We start from the raw sequence: 11,659 nt of genomic DNA on the forward strand, positions 1-11,659 counted from the left end.
CTAGCTGACGAGTCGCGCGAGATCTGCGCAGGAGCCCTCGAGAAAGTGTTGATGAAGGTGGCCTTCCGCAATTCGGGCCTCCGCCTCACCAACATCCTCAGGTCCTTGCCGCCAGACGCTGATCTGGAGGAGCTCAAGGCCCTTGTCGCACCCATTGTGGACAAGTGAGCGGGATCAAGCGGGTCGAAGGCGATCGCGTAGATTAGGCCGCTCATTTCTTCTTTTCTTGTCGCTGCCCATCATGTCATGAAAACAATCTGTTAGAGCTGCGACAAGCTATCTTTGTAATGTAACTTGATTGTGGGCAATGATTGCAACGTTACTCCCTTTACTTGATTCCTCCCTTTGTATGTTTTTGCCCTACGCTTTTAGGGAACTTGCCGGTGCAGGCACCTGAGCCGCGAGCGCTGAGTGCGGAACGTCAGTAGCCTGCTGGGGGTGCCGCTACCGGCAAGAAACCTTGTCGCAACTAGTTGCAGCTCACTTAAGTTGCTGAGCGAACTCGAAACAAAGTAAGGGCGCTAGCGGCCCACTTAAGTTGCTGAGCGGACTCGAAGCAAAGTAAGGGCGCTAGCAGCTCACTTAAGATGTTGAGCAGACTCGAAACAAAGTAGGGGCGCAACTAGCTATGAGTTGGTTCCTCCGCGCACAGGTTTCCCATACAAAGTGTGGTCGTTCAAGGGAGATAACTTAAAATTTAAAAAATTCGATTGCTCAAACTTTGGCAACTTAGCTTTTCTGTTGTTTGCTTCCCGGCAAGGCGAAACTTTCTTGAACGACGCCTGGCCCATACCATCCATCGTCTTCTCCTTTCCCCCCGGCAAACTTGTGGGCAAGGGGAACCTTGCTTTCAAAAGGAACAAGAGACAATACAGATATGGAGCTTTATGGCTCGTTATTGGTTACCGTGGAGTAGGTGCGGAATGCCATCTTCGATCTCAAGGCGGACAGCGACCGGCGGGCCGGGTCCCTTTTGGTTCGGCGGGGGCGGAGATCGTGCAAAGAGCAAATCGAGGCGAAGCACGCGAGCGATTTACCCAGGTTCGGGCCGCACGGATGCGTAAAACCCTACTCCTGCTTCATGGTTTTGTATTGATTTCTAGCTCGGGAGCGCGGAGTGCTACAGTACACACCAGCGGCCAGCAAGACCGAGCGTGAGTGTTCGAACTGGCTAACCCCCCTCTACGTTGCACACGGGCCTCCTTTTATATGCTCAAGGGGCTACCGACAGGTGGCAACGGAGGTAAAGGGCAAAAATGGAAAGGTGCTGTGGTAGGCACAGCTACCTGCTACAGTGTATCATACCTAACCCTGACGGCAGGGGACAAGGGTCTTAAATGCCCGTCTGTGTCGCCTAAACAGTGTGAAAAGGGACCGCCAGGGACGCCACCGTTCGCCACGATGGCGATCTTGTCAGCGCCGCTTGCCACCGCACGTCCCTAGCTGCACAGCCTTCCGCCACGTACGCCTGGAAGGGCCCCAGAGCGACACGTTGGTGGATGTGCTGGAGCGCGGGCGCGGAGAGGTGGCTTGCCGTGGCGAGCGCCTTGCGGCGGTCGTTGTCTTGCCGCGTCCGGGAGCTTGCCGCTCACCGGGTCTTGCCGGAACGCGTGGTGCGCCGCGACAAGTTCCTTGAAATGCCTTGAGTGGCCTTCCCGGCAAGCTCCTCTTGCCGGGGTCTTGTCTTCTTGACTTGGACACTTTGTTCTTGAATGGCTCCAAAGGAACCACGGAGGATCTTGGCGGTCACCCGGCAAGCCTTGCCGCGGGATGCTGCGACTGCCCATGCACAAGTTCGGGATACTAGGGTACCCCTACTCTAGTACACCGACAGTTTATGAACCCATGGTTCTCTTTCTTTACCGTGCTTCCTAGCAACGAAGTCTCTCTTATCATAACATTGATTCTTTGATTGTGGGTTATCAAGATCAATAGCAGGTTCAATCTCTACATCATTGTTATTGCTAGGTTGAGCATCAACATGAACATCATCATTAATATTATCACTAGGTTCATGTTCATTACCAGATTGTGTTTCAACATCAGAAATAGAAATATCATTGGGATTCTCAGGTGTGTCAACAACAGGTTGACTAGAAGCATGCAAAGTTCTATCATTTTTTCCTTTTCTTCTTCTTAGAAGAACTAGGTGCATCAATATCAGTTCTCTGAGAATCTTGCTCAATTCTCTTAGGGTGGCCTTCATGACACAAAGGTTCCGGAGTCATTTTACCCCCTCTAGTCACAACTCTAACAACATTATCATTTTTCTTATTATTTAATTCACTGAGCAAATCGTTCTGAGCTTTAAGCACTTGTTCTACTTGAGTGGTAACCATAGAAGCATGTTTACTAATAAGTTTAAGTTCACCGTTAACTCTAGACATATAATCACTCAAGTGTTCAATCATATAAGCATCATGTTTCAATTGTCTACTAACATGAGCATTGCAATTTTTCTTGTTTAACAATAAAATTATCAAACTCGTCCAAGCATTGGCTAGCAGACTTATTACGAGGAATATCACGTTCATCAAATCTATAGAGAAAATTTACCTTTACTATCTGTGTCGAGTTATCAAGACCATGTATTTCTTCAATAGGTGGTAAATTCTTAACATCTTTAGCTTTAATACCTTTTTCTTTCATAGATTTCTTTGCCTCTTGCACATCTTCAAGACTGAGAAATAGAATACCCCTTTTCTTCAGAGTTGGCTTAGGAGTTGGTTCAGGAAGTGTCCAATCATTATTATTACTCAACATATTATTCAATAGCAATTCAGCTTCATCAACAGTTCTTTCCCTGAAAACACAACCAGCACAACTATCAAGGTGTGGTCTCTGGAAGCATCGGTTAGTCAATCATATCTATCATTGCAAGCTAAGAAGTCTCTAGCAGTTTCTTCATCCATAACATAACCCTCAGGCACAACATGCAATTCATATCCAGGGGGAGAATCTTCATCATCACTTTCATCAATATTATCAGTTTCAATAATTTCATTCTCCCTAACCCTAGCAAGTTGTTCATCAAGAAATTCACCTAGTGGCACAGTATTATCAAGCTTAGAAGTAGTTTCATCATAAGCATCATGCAAAGTACAAGTGGCATCATCAATAACATGCGACATATCATAATGAATAGCAGGAGTAGGTGTCGCAAGTTTACTCATAACAGAGGGTGAATCAAGTGCAGAGCTAGATGGCAGTTCCTTACCTCCCCTCATAGTTGAGGGATAAATCTTGGTTCTTTCATATTTCAAGTTCTTCATAGTGATCAACAGATATAAATCCCAAGTGACTCAAAGAATAGAGCTATGCTCCATGGCAACGACGCCAAAAAATAGTCTTGATAACCCACAAGTATAGGGGATTGCAACGGTTTTCGAGGGTAGAGTATTGAACCCAAATTTATTGATTCGACACAAGGGGAGCCAAAGAATATTCTCAAGTATTAGCAGCCGAGTTGTCAATTCAACCACACCTGGAAAACTTAATATCTGCAGCAAAGTATTTAGTAGCAAAGTAGTATGTAAGTAACGATAATAGTGGCAAAGGTAACAATAGAAGTTTTGTAGTAATTGTAACAGTGGCAACGGTAAAGTAACTAAGCAAAGATCAATATGTGAAAAGCTCGTAGGCAATGGATCATTGATCGATAATTATGTCGGATGCGATTCCTCATGCAACAGTTATAACATAGGGTGACAGAGAACTAGCTCCAGTTCATCAATGTAATGTAGGCATGTATTCCGAATATAGTCATACGTGCTTATGGAAAATAACTTGCATGAAATCTTTTGTCCTACCCTCCCGTGGCAGCGGGGTCCTATTGGAAACTAAGGGATATTATGGCCTCCTTTTAATAGAGTACTGGACCAAAGCATTAACACTTAGTGAATACATGAACTCCTCAAACTACGGTCATCACCGGTATGTATCCCGATTATTGTCACTTCGGGGTTAACGGATCATAACACATAATAGGTGACTATTGACTTGCAAGATAGGATCAAGAACTCACATATATTCATGAAAACATAATAGGTTCAGATCTGAAATCATGGCACTCGGGCCCTAGTGACAAGCATTAAGCATAACAAAGTCATAGCAACATCAATCTCAGAACATAATGGATACTATGGATTAAACCCTAACAAAACTAACTCGATTACATGATAAATCTCATCCAACCCATCACCGTCTAGCAAGCCTACGATGGAATTACTCACGGACGGTGGTGAGAATCATGAAATTGGTGATGGAGGAAGGTTGATGATGACGATGGCGACAGATTCCCCTCTCCGGAGCCCCGAACGGACTCCAAATCAGCCCTCCCGAGAGAGATTAGGGCTTGGCGGCGGCTCCGTATCGTAAAACGTGATGAATCCTTCTCTCTGATTTTTTTCTCCCCGAACGTGAGTATACAGAGTTGGAGTTGAGGTCGGTGGAGCAAAAGGGGGCCCACGAGGCAGCGGGGACCGCCCAAGGGGGTAGGCGCGCCCCACCCTCGTGGATAGGCTGTGGCCCCCCTAGCCTTGATTCTTTCGCCAGTATTTTTTATATATTCCAAAAATATTCTCCGTTGATTTTCAGGTCATTCCGAGAACTTTTATTTCTGCACAAAAATAACACCATAACAACGCTGCTGAAAACAGTGTCAGTCCGGGTTAGTTCCATTCAAATCATGCAAGTTAGAGTCCAAAACAAGGGCAAAAGTGTTTGGAAAAGTAGATACGTTGGAGACGTTGATACGTCTCCAACGTATCTATAATTTTTGATTGTTCCATGCTATATTATATCCTGTTTTGGACATTATTGGGCTTTATTATACACTTTTATATTATTTTTGGGACTAACCTATTAACCTGAGGCCCAACCCAGAATTGATGCTTTTGCCTATTTTAGAGTTTCGCAGAAAAATAATATCAAACTGAGTCCAAACGGAATGAAACCTTCGGGAACGTGATTTTCGGAACGAACATGATCGAGAGGACTTGGACCCTACATCAAGAAAGCAACCAGGAGGGCACGAGGTAGGGGGGCGCGCCTACCCCTAGGCGCACCCTCCAACCTCGTGGGGCCCACGTTGCTCCACCGACGTACTTCTTCCTCCAATATATACCTACGTACCACCAAACTACCAGATACGGAGCCAAAACCCTAATTCCATCGTCGTAACTTTCTGTACCCGTGAGATCCCCTCTTGGGGCCTTTTCCGGAGCTCCGCCGGAGGGGGCATCGATCACGGAGGGCTTCTACATCAACACCATAGCCTCTCCGATGAAGTGTGAGTAGTTTACTTCAGACCTTCGGGTCCATAGTTATTAGCTAGATGGCTTCTTCTCTCTGTTTGGATCTCAATACAAAGTTCTCCCCCTCTCTTGTGGAGATCTATTCGATGTAATCTTTTTTTACGGTGTGTTTGTTGAGACCGATGAATTGTGGGTTTATGATCAAGTTTATCTATGAACAATATTTGAATCTTCTCTGAATTCTTTTATGTATGATTGGTTATCTTTGCAAGTATCTTCGAATTATCAATTTGGTTTGGCCTACTAGATTGATCTTTCTTGCAATGGTAGAAGTGCTTAGCTTTGGGTTAAACTTGCGGTGTCCTTTCCCAGTGACAGTAGGGGCAGTAAGGCACATATTGTATTGTTGCCATCGAGGATAAAAAGATGGGGTTTATATCATATTGCATGAGTTTATCCCTCTACATCATGTCATCTTGCTTAAAGCGTTACTCTGTTCTTTTGAACTTAATACTCTAGATGCATGCTGGATAGCGGTCGGTGTGTGTAGTAATAGTAGTAGATGCAGGCAGGAGTCGGTCTACTTGTCTCGGACGTGATGCCTATATACATGATCATACCTAGATATTCTCATAACTATGCTCAATTCTGTCAATTGCTCAACAGTAATTTGTTTACCCATCGTAATACTTATGCTCTCGAGAGAAGCCAGTAGTGAAACCTATGGCCCCGGGTCTACTTTCCATCATATTAATCTTCCGACAACAAGCTATTTCCTTTTCCGTTTATTTTTCTTTCTTTACTTTGCATCTTTATCATAAAAATACCAAAAATATTATCTTATCATATCTATCAGATCTCACTTTCGTAAGTGATCGTGAATGGATTGACAACCCCTTTATTGCGTTGGTTGCGAGGATTTTATTTGTTTGTGTAGGTGCGAGGGACTCGCACATGGCCTCCTACTGGATTGATACCTTGGTTCTCAAAAACTGAGGGAAATACTTACGCTACTTTGCTGCATCACCATTTCCTCTTCAAGGGAAAACCAACGCAGTGCTCAAGAGGTAGCAAGAAGGATTTCTGGCGCCATTGCCGGGGAGTCTACGCAAAAGTCAACATACCAAGTACCCATCACAAACCCTTATCTCCCGCATTACATTATTTGCCATTTGCCTCTCGTTTTCCTCTCCCCCACTTCACCCTTGCCGTTTTATTCGCCCTCTCTGTCCGTCCTCCTTCTCTTTCTCTATTTGCCTCCTTTTGCCCGTCTCTTGTTTGCTTGTGTGTTGGATTGCTTGCTTATCGTTATGGCTAGTCCCCTATCTTCTCTGTTGTCTCCTGAAAATGAAGTTCTTAATTTTAAGCAAAGGGGCGAAAATCTAAAAGATGCTTGGTATAGAATTTGTAATGCTCAAAATAGATCTACCAGAAAGCAATCTACTTCCGTTCTTCTCCGCAATTGTTATGTAGGCACTAATCTTTGGCACAGATATATCCTTGATACCATTACCGGAGGGAATTTCTTGGGAAGCCACACTTTTGATTCCTATAATGCTATGATAGATTTGTTTGGCTCATCCCCTCTTTTGGTTAATGGAACTATGTTAACTTTGGAGCATGTAATGCAACAACTTGAAATTATTGAAAATAAAGTTGCTACCGTAGAGTTAATTGAAAATTTGGATAAAAAGATCCACAACCAAATTACTCAATATGGATCTAAAGTAGGAGTCACTTTGAAAAATATTAAGGAGAAGGAACCCATAGTTAATGAAAGAATATATCAGGATCCCACTAGAATCAATAAACTTGAGGGTATCATTACCAACTTGGGAACCGTTTTTTCTTCCGTAAAGAATACTCCAAGTCCTCCAACTAAAATTACCAAGCTTATGTATGTTCCTAAAAATAATGGTGAATCCTCTAGCAAGGAAACTGCGGATCTCAAATCTATAAGTATTCATCCCAATATTTTTCCTATCATTAAGGAACCGTTTGCTACTAATGATTGTTTCGATTTTGTTCCTAGAAGATTGATAATTTTTAAAAGGAAATAAACTATTAAGGGGGATATATGTCTCATTAAAGAATTACCAACTAAAGATACCTAGATCTATCCTTGCTTTTATGCCTAGCTAGGGGCGTTATACGATAGCGCTTGTTGGAGGCAACCCAATTTTATTTTTATTCCTTGCTTTTTGCTCCTGTTTAGTAATAAATAATTTATCTAGCCTCTGTTTTGGTTATGTTTTTGTGTTCAATTAGTGTTTGTGCCAAGTAGAACCGTTGGGAAGACTCGGGGAAAGTCTTTTTAATCTTGCTGTAAAAAACAGAAACTATAGCGCTCACGAGAACTGCTGCCATTTTTATTTGGAAAGTGCTATTTAGTTCATTCTTTTTGCACATGATTAATAGATAAATTCCTCACGTCTATAAATTTGTTTTAGAATTTTTGGGATTCCATAACTTGCGTTAGCTACAGATTACTACAGACTATTCTGTTTTTGACAGATTCTGTTTTTCGTGTGTTGTTTGCTTATTTTGATGAATCTATGGCTAGTATAATAGTTTATAAACCATAGAGAAGTTGGAATACAGTAGGTTTAACACCAATATAAATAAATAATGAGTTCATTACAGTACCTTGAAGTGGTGTTTTGTTTTCTTTCGCTAACGGAGCTCACGAGATTTTCTACTTTAAGTTTTGTGTTGTGAAGTTTTCAAGTTTTGGGTAAAAGATTTGATGGATTATGGAACAAGGAGTGGCAAGAGCCTAAGGTTGGGGATGCCCATGGCACCCCAAGTTAATCTAAGGACACCTAAAAGCCCAAGCTTGGGGATGCCCCGGAAGGCATCCCCTCTTTCGTCTACTTCCATCGGTAACTTTACTCGGAGCTATATTTTTATTTACCACATGATATGTGTTTTGCTTGGAGCGTCTTGTATTATTTGAGTCTTTATTTGTTAGTTTTGCACAATCATCCTTGCTGTACACAGCTTTTGAGAGAGACACACATGATTCGGAAATTTCTAGAATACTCTATGTGCTTCACTTATATCTTTTGAGTTATATAGTTTTTGCTCTAGTGCTTCACTTATATATTTTAGGGCACGGTGGTGGATTTGTTTTTATAGAAACTATTGTTCTCTCATGCTTCACTTAGATTATTTTTAGAGTCCTACAAAATAGCATGGTAATTTGCTTTAATTATGTTAGGCATTCAAGATTAATATTTTTTTTCTTATGAGTGTGTTGAATACTACGAGAAGTTTGATACTTGATAATTGTTTTGAGATATGGAGATGGTGATATTAGAGTCATGCTAGTTGAGTAGTTGTGAATTTGAGAAATGATTGTGTTGAAGTTTGTGATTCCCGTAGCATGCATGTATGGTGAACCGTTATGTGAAGAAGTTGGAGCATGAATTATTTATTGATTGTCTTCCTTATGAGTGGCGGTTGAGGACGAGCGATGGTCTCTTCCTACCAATCTATCCCCTAGGAGCATGCGCGTAGTACTTTGCTTCGATAACTTATAGATTTTTGCAATAAGTATGTGAGTTCTTTATGACTAATGTTGAGTCCATGGATTATACGCTCTCTCACCCATCCACCATTGCTAGCCTCTCTAATACCGCGCCCCTTTCGCCGGTATCATACACCCACCATATACCTTCCTCAAAACAGACACCATACCTACCTATCATGGCCTTTCCACAGCCATTGCGAGATATATTGCCATGCAACTTTCCACCGTTCCATTTACTTGACACGCTCCATCATTTTCATATTGCTTTGCATGATCATGTAGTTGACATTTTAGTTGTGGCAAAGCCACCGTTCATAATTATTTCATAGAAGTCACTCATGCATCATTGCTATCCCGGTATACCGCCGGAGGCATTCATATAGAGTCATACTTTGTTCTAGTATCGAGTTGTAATCATTGAGTTGTAAATAAATAGAAGTGTGATGATCATCATTCATAGAGTATTGTCCCCAAAAAAGAGAAAGGACAAAAAAAGAAGGCCCAAAAAAATAATAATAAAAAGGGACAATACTACTATCCTTTTTCCACACTTGTGCTTCAAAGTAGCACCATGATCTTCATGATATAGAGTCTCCTATGTTATCACTTTCATATACTAGTGGGAATTTTTCATTATAGAACTTGGCTTGTATATTCCAATTATGGGCTTCCTCAAAATGCCCTAGGTCTTCGTGAGCAAGCGAGTTGGATGCACACCCACTAAGTTCTTTTTGTTGAGCTTTCATATACTTATAGCTCTAGTGCATCCGTTGCATGGCAATCCCTACTCCCTCACATTGATATCTATTAATGGGTATCTCCATAGCCCGTTGATATGCCTAGTTGATGTGAGACTATCTTCTCCCTTTTTGCCTTCTCCACAACCACCATTCTATTCCACATATAGTGCTATGTCCATGGCTCACGCTCATGTATTGCGTGAAGATTGAAAAAGTTTGAGAACACCAAAAGTATGAAACAACTGCTTGGCTTGTCATCGGGGTTGTGCATGATGTAAGTACTTTGTGTGGTGAAGATGGAGCATAGCCAGACTATATGATTTTGTAGGGATAACTTTCTTTGGCCATGTTATTTTGAAGAGACATAATTGCTTAGTTAGTATGCTTGAAGTATTATTATTTCTATGTCAATATTGAACTTTTGTCTTGAATCTTTTGGATCTGAATATTCATACCGCAATTAAGAGATTACATTGAAATTATGCCAAGTAGCATTCCATATCAAAAATTCTGTTTTTATCATTTACCAACTCGAGGATGAGCAGGAATTAAGCTTGGGGATGTTTGATACGTCTCCAATGTATCTATAATTTTTGATTGTACCATGCTATATTATATCCTGTTTTGGACATTATTGGGCTTTATTATACACTTATATATTATTTTTGGGACTAACCTATTAACCGGAGGCCCAACCCAGAATTGCTGCTTTTGCCTATTTCAGAGTTTCGCAGAAAAATAATATCAAACGGAGTCCAAACGGAATGAAACCTTCGGGAACGTTATTTTCGAAACGAACATGATCCAGAGGACTTGGACCTTACATCAAGAAAGCAACCAGGAGGGCACGAGGTAGGGGGGCGCGCCTAGCCCCCCAGGTGCGCCCTCCACCCTCGTGGGGCCCACGTTGCTCCACCGACATACTTCTTCCTCCTACATATACCTACGTACCCCCAAACTACCAGATACGGAGCCAAAACCCTAATTCCACCGCCGTAACTTTCTGTACCTGTGAGATCCCATCTTGGGGCCTTTTCCGGAGCTCCGCTGGAGGGGGCATCGATCACGGAGGGCTTCTACATCAACACCATAGCCTCTCCGATGAAGTGTGAGTAGTTTACTTCAGACCTTCGGGTCCATAGTTATTAGCTAGACAGCTTCTTCTCTCTGTTTGGATCTCAATACAAAGTTCTCCCCCTCTCTTTTGGAGATCTATTCGATGTAATCTTCTTTTGCGGTATGTTTGTTGAGACCGATGAATTGTGGGTTTATGATCAAGTTTATCTATGAACAATATTTGAATCTTCTCTGAATTCTTTTATGTATGATTGGTTATCTTTGCAAGTCTCTTCAAATTATCAGTTTGGTTTGGCCTACTAGATTGATCTTTCTTGCAATGGGAGAAGTGCTTAGCTTTGGGTTCAATCTTGCGGTGTCCTTTCCCAGTGACAGTAGGGGCGGCAAGGCACGTATTGTATTGTTGCCATCGATGATAACAAGATGGGGTTTATATCATATTGCATGAGTTTATCCCTCTACATCATGTCATCTTGCTTAAAGCGTTACTCTGTTCTTTTGAACTTAATACTCTAGATGCATGCTGGATAGCGGTCGATGTGTCGAGTAATAGTAGTAGATGCAGGCAGGAGTCGGTCTACTTGTCTCGGACGTGATGCCTATATACATGATCATACCTAGATATTCTCATAACTATGCTCAATTCTGTCAATTGCTCAATAGTAATTTGTTTACCCACCGTAATACTTATGCTCTCGAGAGAAGCCACTAGTGAAACCTATGTCCCCCGGGTCTATTTTCCATCATATTAATCTTCTGTCAACAAGCTATTTCCTTTTCCGTTTATTTTGCTTTCTTTACTTTGCATCTTTATCATAAAAATACCAAAAATATTATCTTATCATATCTATCAGATCTCACTTCCGTAAGTGACCGTGAAGGGATTGGCAACCCCTTTATTGCGTTGGTTGCGAGGATTTTATTTGTTTCTGTAGGTGCGAGGGAATCGCGCATGGCCTCCTACTGTATTGATAACTTGGTTCTCAGAAACCGAGGGAAATACTTACGCTACTTTGCTGCTTCACCCTTTCCTCTTCAAGGCAAAACCAACGCAG

Source organism: Triticum urartu, chromosome 1A (assembly GCF_056163025.1).
Source record: "Triticum urartu cultivar PI428250 chromosome 1A, HENAU_Tu73, whole genome shotgun sequence".
NCBI lineage: Eukaryota > Viridiplantae > Streptophyta > Magnoliopsida > Poales > Poaceae > Triticum > Triticum urartu.